This window comes from Lathyrus oleraceus, chromosome 5, assembly GCF_024323335.1.
Source record: "Lathyrus oleraceus cultivar Zhongwan6 chromosome 5, CAAS_Psat_ZW6_1.0, whole genome shotgun sequence".
Classification (NCBI taxonomy): domain Eukaryota; kingdom Viridiplantae; phylum Streptophyta; class Magnoliopsida; order Fabales; family Fabaceae; genus Lathyrus; species Lathyrus oleraceus.
The window spans coordinates 253568624-253587540 of record NC_066583.1 but is presented as its reverse complement, the minus strand read 5'-3'; positions in this window follow the sequence as shown (position 1 = coordinate 253587540).

Sequence of the window (18917 nt, the reverse complement as noted above, 5' to 3'; positions counted from 1 at the left end):
TTACCATTTATGTTGGTATCCAGGTCGACATTTCTGTTTCGGTATTCAGGCCGACTTTCTCCGTACCAGACGGATTTTTCTTCAAAGATTGTTTCTTTACCGATTCTGACAGGCATTGTTAATTGTTCCCATCAGAGTGCAAATTGTTCGTCTGTTCTTGGTATTCAATCACTCTTCCTCCTGATCATCTGAAAGCCGAGGCTATTCATATCGACAGGTTCACAGTGGATTGAATAGGGGCAGCTGTAACACCTCAAAATTTGCCCTCCTCTCTTGGGATTAGCTTAGCATATTGCATTTCATTTCTTAGGACATTAGTCATTGCACTTTGCATATCATGTGGCTATATCAAGCAAGTCATCCTCCTAGGTCTTGTTAATAAGATGAAGAGGTTAAGATGCAAGCTGAGGGTTTTATGGATTGATCACTAATCATCTGAGGGTGTGTGCATCAAATTAGGGTTTCTTGATTCTTCAAGGAGATTGAGCTTTATCTTGGTTGAGATGGTACATCATCATCATCATCATGGTCTTGTCATCATTCAGAGATTCATTGTGCTTGATCAGATTCCTTGAGATTAGGGTTTTGACCTCTGGTCAACCCTAATCATCTGAATTGTGCCAATCAGGGCTTGTCAAAGAAGATGGGGTTTTCATGGAGATGGGGGATCATCATATGATTATATTGAGCTTATGGAAGCTAGGGTTTCATCATTGAGCCATTTCATCAGGAGTTTGAGGCTCAAGTTCAATAATGCACAGCCAATTCATCTATCAGTCAGAAAAAGACAACCACAAGTCAACTGATGGATTTGGAGGTGGGAGAGGGTTAGAGACACTTCATTCATGTCTAAACAAGTTTCATTTGACATTTCAAACATCAAGAATGAAGAAAATAAAGTCAGATGAAAACTTTCCAAAAATAGAAAGTGACTTGTAATTCAAAATTGCCAAAAATGGAAAGGTTTTCTCCTCAAAATTACATGTCCAAAAATGCTTCAAATGAAATTTTGTTCAACATGAAAGTTGTAGATCTTTCTCTCACCTTTCCAAAAAGTCCAAGAACATGAATTTCTCATTTGTGGTTGGCAAGTTATGATCAAATCATTGTCAAGAAAAGTTGAATTTCAACAAGGCATAACTTTTGATTCACAAGGCCAAATGGAGTGAGACTTTTTTGAGCAAATTTCTTTTGATGTCCTCTATCCAAAACAAGCATTACATGTCATGAATTTTGCTCACACAAAAAGTGCATTTTTCAAGTGGACTTAATTTGAATTTTGGAGGGAAAAAGGTCATTTTGCAAAATAAGCATTGTTTTCACATGATTCCACTTGCATTAGCTTACAAACATCATTTTAAACTTGCTCCAAACCAGAAATTTTACTGTTACATTGGTTTTGCACAAGTGAGGGTGGATTGGTCAATTGGCCATTTAGCATGAAACTTGCATTTTCACTAATCCTTTGTAATTACACTAATCATGATTACTAGCATCATTAACATCACATATATAAACCAAATCATAACTGTTTTCTGATTAACCATAACAGAATTGTGAATTCTAGATCTAGATCAACAAAAACTCTTCACTTTCTCTCTCACTTTTTCTCCAAAAATCTGCATAAACATAGCATTGTTCTTCATCAATCCATGATCCATGTGCATAATTGAGTGGAATTGAAGCAAGGAATCACCATTTTCAAGCCAAATCGTGGACTGTTAAAGTGAGCTTCAACAATGGCAAATGGAGATTTGAGCTAGATCCTTCATAATCAACACACAAACCTTGTTCCATTCATCAATGCCAGCATCAAGGAGCATCTCTTTTGCATTGCCATGGCCTAGAACATGCGTTTTCACTTCTGCCAATTCTTGAAGGTGAGATTTCGATTTTGATAATTCTTAAAATTGATGAGTGCTTCTTGTAGATCCTTCCACGTAGAGTAATCTGCAATTCGAATCATTAATTTTCATCAAGTATTGAGCAAGTTACATGGATTTTCATTTTGATGCATGATTATGTTTTGGTTCGAATCTCTTGAATTATGAGGAATTAGGTTAAATCAATTTGTGATTCATGATGTATGTTGAACAAGGATTCCAATGATATATGGTTTGTGGAATTTGGTGACAATTTGTTCTTGAGTGATGAATATGGATGAACACATGATGAACTCGTGAAAATTTTCCAGAAAATGCATTTTGATCCATTTCTCCGCTTGCATGCATGTATTTGGTGTTATTGGCCACATGATTGAGCCACGTGTAATTCCACTAGAGCCAAGCGCGCGTTCATTTGAATTTGGAGCGAGTTCGATACTCCGCTCAGGCACATTCACACATTTGCTTTGGCATTTATTTCCTTATGCTTCATATATTTCACATGCCTTCATTCATGTTTTTTATTTTTTCTCAACATTAGAAAATTCATAACTTCATAACCATTAGTCCAAATTGACTGAAATGTTTTGTGCCATGATCCTTGTAATCTCTATAATTTAATGATGATTTTTGCAAAAATTGTGCACGTGTGGTTTTTAACATGGCCTAGGGTTTGTTTAGGTGTGTTCTTTCTTGCACATTGCTTGGTATTTTGATCATGAAATGATGATGCTTAACTGGATGGAGCTGAAATTTTGTATGCTTGTTCTAGACACCTCTAGGGACATTTTGGCATTGAGTTTGTGATTTTATCATTCCTGGTTTGTGAGATATGATCATTTGAATCTAGGTGTGACAATTTGTGTCACACCATTTCTTGTCTAATTTCCTGATTTTATTTGCCATGCCATATGAACTTGAAATGAGCTGAAATTTTGCATGTTGATACTTCTGGATGTTAGTTTCACTTGTAAATTTTTGTGGAATTTTTGGATGCATTTCCAATTTGTGTGAGAATTTCCTTTCTGTTTGACCAATTGTGGACCTTTTGTGAGGCATGATCTTAAATGATTTGTGAAATTCTTGATATGTATTGGATGGAATTGAAATTTTATGGAGTGATTATAAACACATTGAGGTTTGTCATGGCTTTGATTTGGTGCATGTATCTTATGCCAATTCTGTTTTGTGCTTGCTTGAAGTTGATGCATGATTTTGTGCCTTGTATGAGCTTGTTTTGCCTTGAGTTGACTTAGGGAATTTAATTGACTTTCTTCCACTTGTCCAAATGGCTTGAAATTTGGTGTGATGATCATGTTACGAATGATGTTTAGCCATGAATTTTCTTGGGATTTATTGATTTAGTTTGGATTGAGTTTGGATTGATTCATTCTGTTTGGTCCAATGAGCTTCTAGATTGCATGTTTGGCCTTAGATGCCTTGTGAAATAATTTTGGTGTATGATTTGAACATGGGACCAATTGGATGTTGTTCTAATTTGATTGAACTTGATTTTTGATAATTTTCATGTTCTGTTTTGAAATATTTCTCTCCTTTTGACCCTAGGCCTTGTCCTAGGGGTTTGCTTCTCATGTTTGAGTTGTATTTTCAGGACAAAAGGCATATGTCATGGAGGAATTAATTCACTTGGCTTGAGTTGCTTGTTTTGATTGATGTTGATTAACATTAAGTTTGTTTTGTAGGTGGCTTCTAAGTCATTTGTGTTGAGCATTAGCTTGTGCTTTGCTCGATGCATTGCTTGTGTACAGTTAACTATTGAGTTTTAGTTTATCTGTTTGACTGTTTGAGCTGTGTACTGACTGAATTAGATTGTTTTCAGGTACATTAGTTGCTATAGTTCATTGTGAACTTGCTTTTTGCTGTTGCTTGGTTGCTTAACCAATTGAGGTAGCATCACTAACTCCATGTAGTCTGGAATACCTGGCCTGTTACTTGGCCAGGCACCTGTCTGAAGTCCTCCTTAAGAGGCAATGCCTGTGCTTGTTTATCTTTGTCCCCAAGCAGGAAAAGACCTTTGTTAAGGCAATTGGCAGACACAAGAGATGTGCAATCCGTCTCCTGCTCTTCTGTTGAGTCATCCCTTGGCTCACATTACATGTTGATGCCTTGTGGGTATTAACCCAAGATCCATGTTGAGTCAGTGTCATAAGTGTAGAAGGGTTCCCACTTTCTGAACCCACACTTCCTTTGTCTAAAGCTCTCCCTGGCCAGGGATAAGAGCTGTGAGGCACACCCCTCACTTCCTATTTCATCTGCTTCACCCTGACTCTCAATGTTAGGGTTAAGAGCTAACATCACCCTGATACAGTTGGCTTGCTTTTGCAGCCTAACCCTTGTTTGAGCCACCTCTGTCTGTATATAGTGTGTGCTAATTGTGAATGTTTGCTTTGTGTTGATTGTGCTTGCATGCTTTGCTTTGCCTGGTTAGGATTAGCTTGCTGCTTGTGCAAGATAGATAGAAAACTCAACCTAGGACCATTGTGGAATACATGATAACTATTAGGCTCGAGTCAGTCTCCCTTCTAGTTGGTCATTTCCCGGTCTTTGGTTAGGAGAAAGTTTCCCCCCTGTTAAGGGGAACTACGTTGCCCTGATCCTCATACCAGATGAGGTACGTAGGCAGGAGGTCGCACGAGATCTCTCCGGGCACTCTTTTTCTTTTTGTGTGTGTTTGCTTGACAGTTGCTAGGCTCGAGTTCCCGACTCCTTAGTAACTTGTTGCTTCTTTCTCCTTGTGTGCGTAGGAGATGGATGTAAGCCCAGCAATTGGCATTCCGTATCCTTTTGTTGTGTGCTTGGAGTCCGGTATAAGTCCATCAAGTGGCATCTGGTTTCCAGTGTGGGTTGGTTTGGTTCGGAAGCTGATGTAAGTCCAGCGATTAGCGTTTGGGTTCCATGTTTGCCTGTTTTGCGTGTGTTTTGTTTCGGCGTGCGTGAGCCGAACTACGACAGCTCTGATTCTCATTCCAGATGAGATACGTAGGCATAGGATGCGACGTCCTAGCGAGCCCTTTCTCCTCTTCCTCCACCTGTGTTGTTTTCAGTGTGTGTGTGTGATGTTTGTTTTAGCAACCTTTTTCTATCTTTTGAGCGTGGATCCCGTCGAGTACGACAGATGCGTAGGGGTGCTAATACCTTCCCTTCGCATAACCGACTCCCGATCCCATTCTCTTTGGTCGCGAGACCATGCTTTTTCCAGGTTTACTTCGAGCGTTTCCTTTCCCTCTTTTGGGATAAATAACGCACGGTGGCGGCTCTGTGTTGTTTTGTTTTAGCCCGCCGGTTGTTTTTCGCGGATGCGACACCATGGTTTGAGAGATACATTCATTTAAAGTGGGCACTATGACTTGATTTTCTAGGAAGATTTTGGGCTTGGTTGGCCCAATCAGATTTTCTAAGCATGCTGCACATACCAGTCACATTTTTTTTTACCTCTTTTGGCCATGCATTGGACATCCATTCACTTAAGTTTGGCCCAAAATAACAACATTTTACACCTCACTTCACACTTTTATTCTTATGGATAAATCACTTATTAAAAAGCCCATGAGAACCCCTAATCCACCCTATTTAAGAAGCTGAAACCCTAACCCTGAAGGAGCATTGAAATTTCGTGGCAAGGAGGCAAAGCTTCATCACATATCAGATTCCATTCCACTTCTATTTTCCATTAGGTAATCATCTCTTCCATGACCATGTTTTGATATATCTGCGCTTGCTTACCATGTTCATCACCATTAATCCTTCCATTTTCATATTTCTTTTTCTTATTTAAAATATTTTCTTCGTCCATAAAATTATTAAAAATATTTTTCACTTTTCTTAAAGTTTTACTTAATTTTATATAATTTTTATTTTCGTATTTTTTTAATATTAATATTTTATTTTAATTATTTATTCTAACTGGTCCATTTTAACACACTTGTTTTATTGATTTTATTTTTATGACTTAAAATTATTGTTAGCATTTGATTTTTGGGATGAAGGTTGACCACTGTCTCATGGTCAACCTGACCTTTTCTTGGAATTTTATTTCAAGGTTTCAATTTATTTTGGATTTATTTTTGACCTAGTTTGATTGGTTGACTTTTAATTTGACTTCTGTTTTATTTTAATTAATTTATGTACCAATTTTCGTTATTTTTAAAATCTTTTTGGCGGATGATAATGTCCTGATACCACCTTATTTATTTTAATTTTTCATAATTTTCTTGATTAATTTACTATTTATTATTGATTTATTTCCAACCTAGTCTCATTAATTGACTTTTGGTTTGACCTCTGTTTTATTTTAATTATGTACCAATTTTCAGTATTTTTAAAATCTTTTTTGGGGATGATGATGTCCTAACCCCACCTTATTTATTTTAATTTTTCATAATTTTCTTGATTTATTCTCATTAATTGACTTTTGGTTTGACCTCTGTTTTATTTTAATTAATTTATGTACCAATTTTCGTTATTTTTAAAATCTTTTTGGGGGATGATGATGTCCTGAACCCAACTTATTTAGTTTAATTTTTCATAATTTTCTTGATTAATTTACTATTTATTCTTGATTTATTTCTAACCTAGTCTCATTAATTGACTTTTTGTTTGACCTCTGTTTTATTTTAATTAATTTATGTACCAATTTTCGTTATTTTAAAAATCGTTTTGGGGGATGATGATGTCCTGACCCCACTTCATTTAGATTAATTTTTCATAATTTTCTTGATTAATTTGCTATTTATTTGTTATTTTTTAAGTTGACTTGAATTTTCAGTTGACTTCTTTATGATCGATGTTTGACTTAGGGATTGCTTATGGCAATTGAAGAGATCTTTCGATCCTCCCTTGTTCATCTCATATGCCATGTAGTAGAGGCCTTTTACCTTGATTTTATTTGGTCCTTACCTTATTTCCTGATTAAATTATTCAGTGGACCCTTCGTGTGTATATTTTCATCTGTTTGATTCATCTGTTATCTTTTATACTTGTTTCTCTCATTCATGCTTTCTATTGCTTGATTATTTAACATGTTCATACTCCCATGCATTGTTTAAATTCTCCATTAGTTTATTCTTTGGTTTGATTATATATTGTTTATTTATCCGATCTGATTGATAATTGTTGCCTACTTGTATGATGTATGAGGCATATATTCTTATTGTTTGTTTGCCATGAACAATCCCCATTCATAACAAATGTACCCCTCTCCCATAAAGTGTATAATATTTATTTCTTTATTTCTTTAGTCACCTATTAATACAAGAATTAAAACGAACATCCGATAACCATTTCAAAATAAGTTCAAAAGCTCGATCCAACGTTGAGTAATCATTTTCAAAACTTAACAGAACCAGCACGCATTCATCCATCCTCTTGTAAGTCAATTGCCTCAGGCGTCGCCATCAACCTGTAAGTCGATTGCCTTTGGCATCGCCATCTACCCTTATCCGTAACCTCTCCGCGCTCCATCCGTCGACTCTTGTTCCGTTTAGGTAGAACCCATTAAGTAGAACCCTTTTTTATGATAACATAGGTAGAATTCCCCTATTCTTTGCATGCTAACATTAGGTAGATGTTCCCCTTTGTAAACCCTAACACATAGGTCCATATTGCATGACAACTCTAGAGCAGAGCTTCCCTACTTTTAGACCTTCCGTGCGTCTCCGATCTTGTGGCATGTCAGTCCGTTCTATTGCAAAGAGGTAACTTCCTAAGACTCCATTCAGCGAGCTGCGACACCTACTGCTAGGACGTTGAACGCACTGCCTACCCTCCTTTGGCACAACTGGTGTCCTCTTTTGTAAGTCCATGTTCAGATGGCAATCCTTAACCCCTAGTTAGCCGAACTACGTTTTGCTCTGATTCTCATTCCAGATGAGATACGTAGGCATAAGACGCGACGTCTTACCGAGCATACTTCTCTTTAACCCATAGGTAGCCGAGCTACGAAGACTCTGATTCTCATACTCAGATGAGATATGTAGGCAGTGGATGCGACATCCTTGCGAGTCATTTTCTTTTAACCTTCCTTTTAGTAAATAGTACTTTAGATATACCTACACCCTTTAGACTAGAACAACACTTATGAAAAGGGCTCCCTAGGAGTACCTAGGATGTTTTGGGTGCTTAAAACCTTCCCATTGCATAACCAACCCCCTTACCCAGATCTCTGACATTTTTACTAGTTTTTGATTCGATAAAACTTTTAGGTTTTTGTTCGCTTTCTAACCATTCCTTTGGATAAATAGAAGTGCGGTGGCGACTCGACTTGTATGGTTTACCTTGGATTTAGTCAATATCTCTAATGGTAACGAATACCCCGCTATAACTGGCAAACTGTCAGGGAGGAAAATAGTTACCAAACCAAATGCTTGAGGAAGACCAACAAGGCTTCGTACTTCAAGACTTACTTATTCTCAGATTGCTGTTGATATTCCTTGTTGAAATTGATTATTCCTAAAGTGATTGTTTTCATTATTTTAAGAAATATAATAAATTTTATTCATTAATTTATTTCAAAATTATCATCATCAAAATCCGACTTTATTTAGCATAAGTAAATAGGAGTAGAAACAATTGGATAAAAGGCTCAACTTTATTTAATAGAATGGTAGTCTGTAAATGACAAGACTCCATAGATCTTTACAAAGTTGAAAATGGTAATTTACATGGAAAATGGCTATATTGAATACAATGATCACTACTCTCCCTACCAAGTTCAATGTCCATTGTGCTCTTGTCTTCAGTCGAGAATGATGAATCAGACCCAGACGACTTGCTCAAAGTTGCCTCTAAGATCAGGATCAACCGAATGCAGTTACTTGCCAGAATCCCTAATTTTAGCCTAGATTTCCCTAAGGTGGGGTGCTCAATCTACCGGGATAAATTTTCTATTTTATGTCTCTAACTTTTTCCTGGACTGTCCTTTCGGGTTTTCAAACCACCGAGACGCTCATTCCTTCATAAGCCGCTCTTTCGGGTTTTCAACTTAGCGAATTATTCTTTTCTTTTTTAGGCGAAGTATTTCTTGACTGCATCAGCATTCACAAGACGCGTGAACTCTTCACCATCCATAGTTGTAAGAATCAAAGTACCGCCTGAGAAGGCTCTCTTCACAACATATGGGCCTTCATAATTAGGAGTCCATTTTCCCCTAGCATCAGGTTTGAAAGATAGAATCTTCTTGAGCACGAGGTCACCTTCTCTGAATACACGAGGCTTGACATTTTTATCAAAAGCTTTCTTCATTCTTTGTTGATATAACTGACCATGACACATGGCAGCCAATCTTTTCTCTTCAATCAAATTTAACTGATCATATCTGGTCTGGCACCATTCAGCTTCTGTCAACTTGGCTTCCATCAAAACACATAATGATGGGATCTCAACCTCCACGGGAAGCATAACTTCCATACCATAAACAAGAGAGAAAGGGGTTTCACCTGTTGAAGTGCGGACGAATGTACGGTACCCATGCAAAGCAAAGAGCTTCCACCATATTGTTGTTTAAGTTCAATCCATTATCAGTAATGACCTTACTTGGCACACCATAACGTCATATAATCTGATTCTTGATAAATCTTACAACAACTTGCTTTGTCACATTTGCATACGATGCCACTTCAACCCATTTTATGAAGTAATCAGTAGCCACCAGAATGAAACAATGTTCGTTCAAAGCTTTGGGCTCAATCATACCAATATCAATTCCCCACATGGAGAAGGGTCATGGAGAGGAAATTACATTCAACAGTTTCAGAGAATCATGAATCTTATCTGCATAAATTTGACACTTGTGGCATTTCTTCACAAACTTGCAACAGTTAGATTCCATTATCAGCAAATAGTAACCTGCTCTCAACATCTTCTTTGCCATAGCATGTCTATTGGAATGGGTACCAAAGGAACCTTCATGGACTTCAGTCATCAACAAGTGTGCTTCGTGTCTATCCACGCATCTAAGCAAAACCATATCGAAGTTTCTCTTGTAAAGCACATCACCATTCAATTAGAAATTGCCAACTAATCTTCTAAAAGTATTCTTATCTTTCAAAGATGCCCCAGGCAGGTAAATCTGAGTTTGGAGGAAACACTTGATATCAAAATACCATGGCTTTTCATCTTTGATTTTTTCAACAGCAAACACATGAGCTGGCCTATCAAGACGCATCATAGTCAAATTGGGAACTTCATTCCAAAATTTCACCACAATCATTGAAGCCAATGTTGCAAGAGCATCTGCCATCCGGTTTTCATCTCGAGGGATATGATGAAATTCAACCTTTGTAAAGAAATTTGAATTTCTCCTCGCATAGTCTCTATATGGTATCAAACCGGGTTGATTTGTCTCCCATTCACCTTTAATCTGATTCACAACCAAAGTTGAATCTCCATAGACGTCAAGATATTTTATTCTGAGATCAATGGCCTCTTCAAGCCCCATAATGTAAGCTTCATACTCAGCCATATTATTTGTACATTTGAAAGTCAATCTAGTTGTAAACGGAAAATGAGTGCCTTGAGGAGTAATAATCACTGCACCAATGCCATTACCATATGAATTAACAGCTCCATCAAATACCATGCCCCAATGGGAACCAGGTTTTGGCCCTTCTTCAAGCAATGGTTCATCACAATCTTTCATCTTCAAGTACAAGATCTCTTAATCAGGAAAATCATACTGCACTGACTGATAACCTTCAATCGGTTGGTGAGTCAAATGGTCAGCCAAGATGCTACCTTTGATAGCTTTCTGAGATCGATATTCAATATCATACTCAGATAACAACATCTGCCAACGAGCAATCCTCCCAGTTAAAGCAGGCTTCTCAAAAATATACTTGATTGGATCCATTTTGGATATCATCCAAGTAGTATGATTCAACATATACTGGCGTAGACGCTTTGCAACCCAAGTCAATGCACAACATGTCTTTTCAAGCATAAAATACTGAGTCTCACAATCCGTGAACTTCTTACTGAGTGAAGCTAGCGGAAATATACCTGAACGTATCGCACGTTCGAACATACAACAGATTCGCCATCGAACTTTATTTATCCCCAAGGGGAAGGGAAAACATTGATAAAACCGGGGGAAAGAGGTATGCTGAGTAAGGAAGTCGGTTATGTAAGGGGAAGGTATTAGCATCTCAAACATCCATGGTACTCCATGGGAACCGTTTTGATTGTTCTCGCTCGAATAAGTGTCATCTAAAGATTACTCGCAAAAGAACGGGGAAAGAAAGAAAATAGATAAAGTGCTCGGTGAGGATTAGGGCCCTCATGCCTACGTATCCTCATAGTGCAATGAGGAATTCAGAGCTTCGTAGTTCAAGGAACTAGAGGCGGGAGATGGAAAGAAGTGTGATAGAAATATGGTCTGAACCAAAGATTAGTGCTTTGAGCTCCAACAAGAGGTGAATACGCGAACTCAAGAGTAAACAGGTATGAACCAACAAGTGAGGGCCTACAGCGTTGTATCACTGTATTGAAACAACCGAAAAAGAGAGGAATTAGGTGTTTGGGTTAAGGGCCAAACATCTCTTGGTTCAAAAAGCGGTACAAGATGGAGCATAAATGTATAGTGTTTTTGGCTCAAAGGATAGGTATATCACGTGGAGTGAATGAAGGCAGATTACAAATGTATCATGGAGGTGAACGGAGTGAAGTGACCGAAGTCACATAAATAAGTATCTGGTGATAAGTGACTGATGAAGTATTGTTTGAAACCGAAAGGTGAAAGTATATTGGAATCCATAAAAGGAATGAGTTTTCTACCATAGAGGGAAACAACGTTAACTGCTCTGTGGACTAGCAGGCCGCCACTATAGGGTGTTTATCTAAAAAAGAAGGAATTAAGTGTTTGGGTTAAGGGCCAAACAACTCTAGGTAGAAATGCGGACTATTCGTTAGGCGTCCTAAAAGGATGTATATGGAATTCCCATGAAAGTGTATTATGATGTCAAAGAGACAGTATGTCACTGGGTGAACGATTTATGATCGAAGGTAGGTAATGAATAATGAAAGATATGAATGATGCCCTAAGGCGAAGGAAGAATAACTAGAAGTATGCTTGCCAAGGATTCACATCCTCGTTCCTATGTATTCTCATCATGCAATGAGAAAGTCAGAGCAATCGTAGTTCAGAACTACTATAATAGAAAGAGATAGATATTTGTCTAAGCAACGGGGACTCACAAGACAAACACATCTTCAAAGAAGGATAGTAGTATTGGAGTGCAAAGAGTAGTGTATCGCTTGCCGGGGAATCAACAATTCGAGATCAAACCAGGATAGTAGCTTGGATCCAAGAGAAGGATAGACTCTTAATCGAAAAGCAAAATAGGCATTTACCAATACATGGACTAGCAGGCCGCCACTATAAGGTAAAGCCAAAAAAAAAGACTTAATTAAGTGTTTGGGTTAAGGGCCAAACAACTCTTGATTGATGAGATGGACTGTCATTAGGACATCCTAAAAGGATAAACAAGGAGTCCAAGGAGAAATATGATTGATCTAAAAAAGATGGTATAGATTGAATGAATGGAGAATGATTGATTAATAAATAGGGTAGCTCACGAAGAAATTGGGTTCTCCTGCCTACGTATCCTTATAGTGCAATAAGGAAATCAGAGCTTTCGTAGTTCAGCCCACTAGGGCTGAAAACAAGGTGATTGAGGCAAAAGAAGTGAATGATTGAGATTGAAATGATTGAGAATTTAATAGAATGAAGAATGGATAGACTTGATAGTTACTGGATGAGAATCACACTAAAGTCTATGGGTAAAGGTGGATACAATAAGCAACGAGCCAAACGTCTCGCACCCAAAGATATCCAGAATGAGTGTAGGAAAGCTCCAGTCTCATTCCTTCTTTACCACTTAAGGCTCGTGGCATGTAATTCTCGTCTTAAACTTCAAGGGGAGAAAGAAGAGTCTTTGTAGTTGTTTCTTGCATTGATGATGAAGACCTTATCAATCGTTCGATTCGAATTGCACTAAAGTCTATGAATAAAGGCGAATACGATAAGCGCTGCATCATACGTCCCATACCCAAAGATACTCAGAATGGGGGTAGGAATACTCCATTCTCGCTCCTTCTCTATTGCTTAAGGCTCATATCGTACAACTTGATTCATGATTGATAAGTTGTTGAATGTAGTCCTTGCTTTTTTTATTTTGTTGCTTTTGCTTTATGAAGAGAGACTTGTCAATTGTATGATTAGAATTGTGCTAAAGTCTATGAATAGAGGCGAAAACGATGAGCGTTGAGTCATACGTCCCATACCCAAAGATACTCAGAATGGGGGTAAGAATACTCCAGTCCCACTCCTTCTCTATTGCTTAAGGCTCATGCTACTTGATTCTAACTTTGATTTAACAAGTTCTTGTAGTTTCCACCTTTGATGTGCTTGAATAATCCGCTGCTTGGTATGATTGAGGATGCCTTGATTGAAGATCTTGTCTTGAGGCCTTGAGCTCCACAGCTTGGAAGAAAAGTCTTATTAAGTGACCAAGGATCTTTTGGTCACTTAACTTAGACTATGGGATTATACAAGTTCAAAGGATTTAATTAATCAAAATTACTTTTGATCAATTTAATCATGGGTTTTGTTTTGTTTTAGGGAACTAAGTTTGAATCTAATCAAAGTTAGTAATTGTTAGAAACTATCCTAAGGGATCATGCATTGATTTAAATTTGATTAAAAACTCTATGTTAGAAGTCCTAAGGGAGCATGTGCAAATTGGTCAAAATGTTGATTAAAAGTCCTACAATTGGAAGGAAATGATTAAAATCATATGTCACATTCTAATCCTAATGGGATCATGTCATTCTATCACTAAAACACCAAAATAAAGTCCATAAGGGCATAATGGTCATTTGCAAAATATGTCAAATTTTATGGTCTAAAGTTGGTCCTAACCTAATGTTGATCTTAACCTAATGTTAAATTTTTTCATGATTCTCAATTCAATCAAGATCCTAATGGTTCCTAATTTTAATCTAATTAAAAGTCCTAATTAAAATTCTAAGGAAAAATCCTAATAAAATTCTAATGAAAGTTCTAACTAACTTCTAATATCCTAATGATTAAGGTTTAAGTTCTAATCAACAAACACTAACCTAATTAACTAACATTATGCTAATCAACCTAATTAAATTATAAAAATCAATTAAAAACATAAAAGAAAAGAAATTAAAAAAAATGGAAAAGGAGGTGTGAATGGTAAATGGAGGTATGAGCTGAATTCTGGCTAATGGGCTGCAGGTGAGCCCATTGCTGATTTTTGGTACAACAAGCAATTCCAAGAACTGGGGGGGGGGGGTGTGAAGCGAAAACGAAAATGGGTTGTTCCCGAGCCCAATTGGAATTTCAAGGGCTCAAAAAGGGGGTGCGTGTTGCAAGTGTATGGTAAAAATGTCCATGGGCTTGGTTAAGCCCAATTCAGTTTCCTCTAATGGCCGGTGGAGGTGTATTGGTAATGTGTAGCATGAGACAAGTAATTCTTAGTGGGCCTCAAGGGAATAAGCCCAAAAACTCACACCTCTGTTGACTTGTCCAAGTCAACAAAGTTCAAAGGGATTCTGATGCGCGCGCTTAACCTTCACCGCTGGTCACCTTGGCTCACCGCACCGGCGTCCGTCGCTGGCTCCAGTGCTGGCTTATACCTAACCACCACTACCAATAGAAGCACAAAGAGATGATAATCATGAATATGGAGATGAAATTTGGAACCGTTCCTTGCATCGGTAGAATCAAACTTAAACATGGAGGAACCCTAGCATCTACAAGTTAAATTAAATGGTGTATGGCGCAAATCAATCCCTACTACTATGGGGCTTCTATTTCCTACTTCAGATGCTACAACTTGGTGAGCTCAAAGCAAGAAAATGCCACTGAAATGAAAATGACATACCGGAGAAAATGATCGGAAAATCCACCGGTAAGTTTCCTGAACTTGATTCTTTCTTCTTCTTTTTTCGTCTCTTTCTTCTTCTTTTGAACTGGAACAATGCAAAGTGAGGATGTTGTGGCTTAGCTCAAGCGAAATTGAAGTTTCGATGTGGAGCTTTAATGGCATCTAAGAGGAAATAGAGCTCTGAGTAGGGTGAGGGAAGAGATTGCAGAGAGAGTGCACAGGTTCAAGCCAATTCCAAGGGTGATGAAAATGTGAGAGATGAATTTCTTAAATACAGCTTAGTTTTGGAAAATATTAGCTTTGGAATAAGGTTAGGAGTTAGTTAAGTGTGACTCACTGAGTTAACTGCAAACTCAGTTGGTTAATGAGTGATAAACTCAATTAGTTAGGTTGTCTTATATTGATTAATGAATGAGTGAGTTGAAACCTAACTGGCTGTTGCAGGTTAGGATGAGATTGAGGTTATATTGGAATGGTTCTTAATGACATGCTGCTCATGTTGCAGGTTGAAAAATTAAGTGACTTTGATTTGTAATGATGTGTAATGGCTTTGATACAGATCAGCTATAACAGGTCATCACTTAAATGGATTTGCCTTGAGGCTTGGTTCATGACCTATTGTACATGTATCATTTGCTAACTTAATTGTCAATAGGATTTATGCAATGTTATGTGCTATTGTGTTGTGCCTTGATTGGTGTTGGAATAGATTAGAGCATGCTGCCATGACTTATATATCTACTGCATTGGACAATGGTGTTAACTTGCACTGCATCTAGCCAAGTTTGCAAGGACTTTGAAGTTGAATTTAGTATGGCCCTGAGTTACCCAATACTCTTGACTTGGTTCAGTGCTTCCATGTTATTCCCACTGCTGGTATTCTACTCTTTACCTTTGCTTGTTTCTCTTGCTGCAACATGATTTGGCTATGGTCTTGCAATGCCATGTAAGTTCCTTTTTCAGCTAAGCATGGTCCTTCTGTGCAAAGCTCATGTTGATTTTGGCTTCTGCAGGACACATGCACCATAGCATTTGCTTCCAAATTCCTGTCTCAATGATGGCCATAAGGACAAGTCCTATGATCCCACTGTTTTGGTGACTCCACTTGGCTTGTTGCAGGCCTTGAGGTATGTCTCATTTTTGTGACTTGGTTTGTGCATTAAACATGGTTTTCCCTCTGCAACTTGATATCTCACTCACTATTCAGGTTTCAATCGGTAGGACAACCTCCATTCCATAAACCAATGAGTATGGAGTTGCCCCAGCGGATGTGCGGACTGGGGTTCTGTAACTATGCAGAGCGAAGGGTAACATCTCATGCCAGTCCTTGTATGTCTTGACCATCTTCTGGACGATTCTCTTGATATTCTTATTAGTTGCTTCTACGACGCCGTTCATCTTGGGCCGGTATGGTGAAGAGTTGTGGCGCTCGATCTTAAATTCTTCGCACAACTCCTTCATCATATCGTTGTTGAGGTTACTAGCATTGTTAGTGATGATCTTTCTAGGTATCCCATAGCGATAAATTATCTCTTTCTTGATAAACTGGGTAACCACTTATCGAGTGACATTAGCATATGAAGCAGCTTCGACCCATTTCGTGAAGTAATCGATGGCGACTAGGATGAATCTATGTCCATTGGAAGCTTTGGGCTCTATCATCCCAATCATATCGATGCCCCACATTGAAAAGGGCCATGGAGAAGTCAGAACATTCAACGGAGTTGGTGGCACAAAGATCTTGTCTCCATATATCTGGCACTTGTGACATCTTTTCATAAAATTATAGCAATCTACCTCCATTGTCGTCCAATAATACCCAACCCGAAGGATCTTCTTGGCCATAGCATGACCCTTTGCATGTACACCCTTGCAGCCTTCATGTATGGACTTTATGATTGTACTAGCTTCGTATCTATCCAAGCATCTGAGCAGTACAAAATCATAATTCCTTTTGTATAATACATCACCATTTTGGAAAAGATATTTCATCAAAATAGGGTATCAGTTTTCTGATATGCTCTTTGTAAGGTATCAACTTGTTATCCCGAGTCTCCCAATCGCCTTTAACCTAACTGATTATCATAGCTGAATCACCGAATACCTCAAGAATCTTGATCCTCAAGTCGATTGCCGCCTCTAAACCGTAGATACATGCTTCATATTCTGCCATGTTGTTGGTGCAGTCAAAACATAATCTAGCGGTAAATGGAAGGTGGAAACCAGTTGGAGAAGTGATAACCACACCTATACCATGGCCTCAAGCATTGGAAGCACCGTCGAACACGAGCGTCCATCGCGATCCTGGTTCGGGGCCTTCCTCAGGGCTTACTTCGAAGCCTTGGATAGTGAAGTCTCTGATAAACATGAAGTCTTCATCTGGAAAGCCAAACCTCAACAGTTGATAACCTTTGGCAAGCAGGTGAGCGAGGTAGTCAAGCAAAACACTCCCTTTTATTGCTTTTTGGGTCACATACTGTATATCATACTCGGTTAACAACATTTTCCACCGGGTAATTCTACTAGTAACAACAAAGGCTTTTCGAGTATATACTTTATCAGATCCATCTTGGATATCAATAAAGTAGTATGACAAATCATATATTGTCTCAGGCGTCGAGCAACCCAAGTCAAAACACAACAAGTTTTCTCCAAAAGTGAGTATCGGGTCTCACATTCAGTGAATTTCTTGCTGAGATAGTAGATATCATGTTCTTTCTTGCCTGTGTCGTCGTGTGAACCGAAAACGCAACCCATATATTCATCGAGTACTATGAGGTACATAATGAGAGGCCTACCAGGAACCGGTGGTATCAAGATTGGTGGTTCTTGCAAGTACTTTTTTAGTTTATCGAATGCCGCTTGGCAATCGTTGTTCCACACAATCGATTGGTTTTTTCTCAACAACTTGAATATCGGTTCACAGGTAGCCGTCAAGTGGGATATGAATATGTATATGTAATTAAGTCACCCAAGGAAGCCTCAGACTTCTTTTTATGTTCGGGGAGATGGAATTTCTTGGATGGCTCGAACTTTATCGGGATCAACCTCAATACCTTTCTGACTGACTATGAAACCCAAGAGTTTACCGGATCGGACCCCAAAAGTACATTTAGCCGGATTCAGGCGTAATTTAAACTTTTGGAGTCTAACAAACAATTTCCTCAGGTTCACCAAGTGATTTTCTTCAGCTCTGGATTTGGCAATCATGTTGTCCACGTAAACCTCAATCTCTTCATGAATCATGTCATAGAAGAGGGTTACCATGGCACGCTGATATGTTGCCCCTACATTTTTCAGGCCGAACGACATGACTTTGTAGCAGTAAGTTCCCCAAGGTATGATAAAAGTTGTCTTCTCCATGTCTTTTGGCGACATCTTTATCTGATTGTACCCGAAGAACCCATCCATGAAAGAAAAGACGGAGAATTGAGCTGTGTTGTCAACCAAAACATCAATATGAGGCAAAGGGAAGACATCCTTTAAACTCTCTCTATTGAGGTCTCGATAGTCCACACACATTCTAACTTTACCATCTTTCTTCAGAATTGGAACGATATTAGCAACCCACTGCGGATATTCAGAAATGGCTAAGAAGGCAGCATCTAGCTGCTTCTTAACCTCTTCCTTGATTTTGAATGCCATATCGGGTCTAGTCCTTCTGAGCTTTTGTTTGACTGGAGGACATTCAGGCTTGAGTGGCAAGTGATGTTCAACAAGGCCGGTGTCTAATCCGAGCATATCTTGAGATGACCAAGCGAAGACGTTAACATATTCGCGCAACAACTCTACCAACTCGGAGTGTACATGCTCGACAAGAGATGCCCCAACTTTTACTTCTTTTTTGTCAGTTTCAGAACCCAAGTTAATGACATCCACTGGTTCTTTATATGGCTGAATCTCTTTTTCTTCATGCTCAAGGAGCCGTGCTAGTTCAGCTGGTAATTCACAATCTTCCTTACTGTCGTCTTCAGCTTGGTTGATTGGAAATCCAGATTTACATTTGATTTTAGCCACATTGTAATCAATGGTTTTGTTTGCTCTGCATATGATGAGCTTATTTTAGTATGCTTTTTGAGGAAAGTGGAAAGAGAAAAAGAAA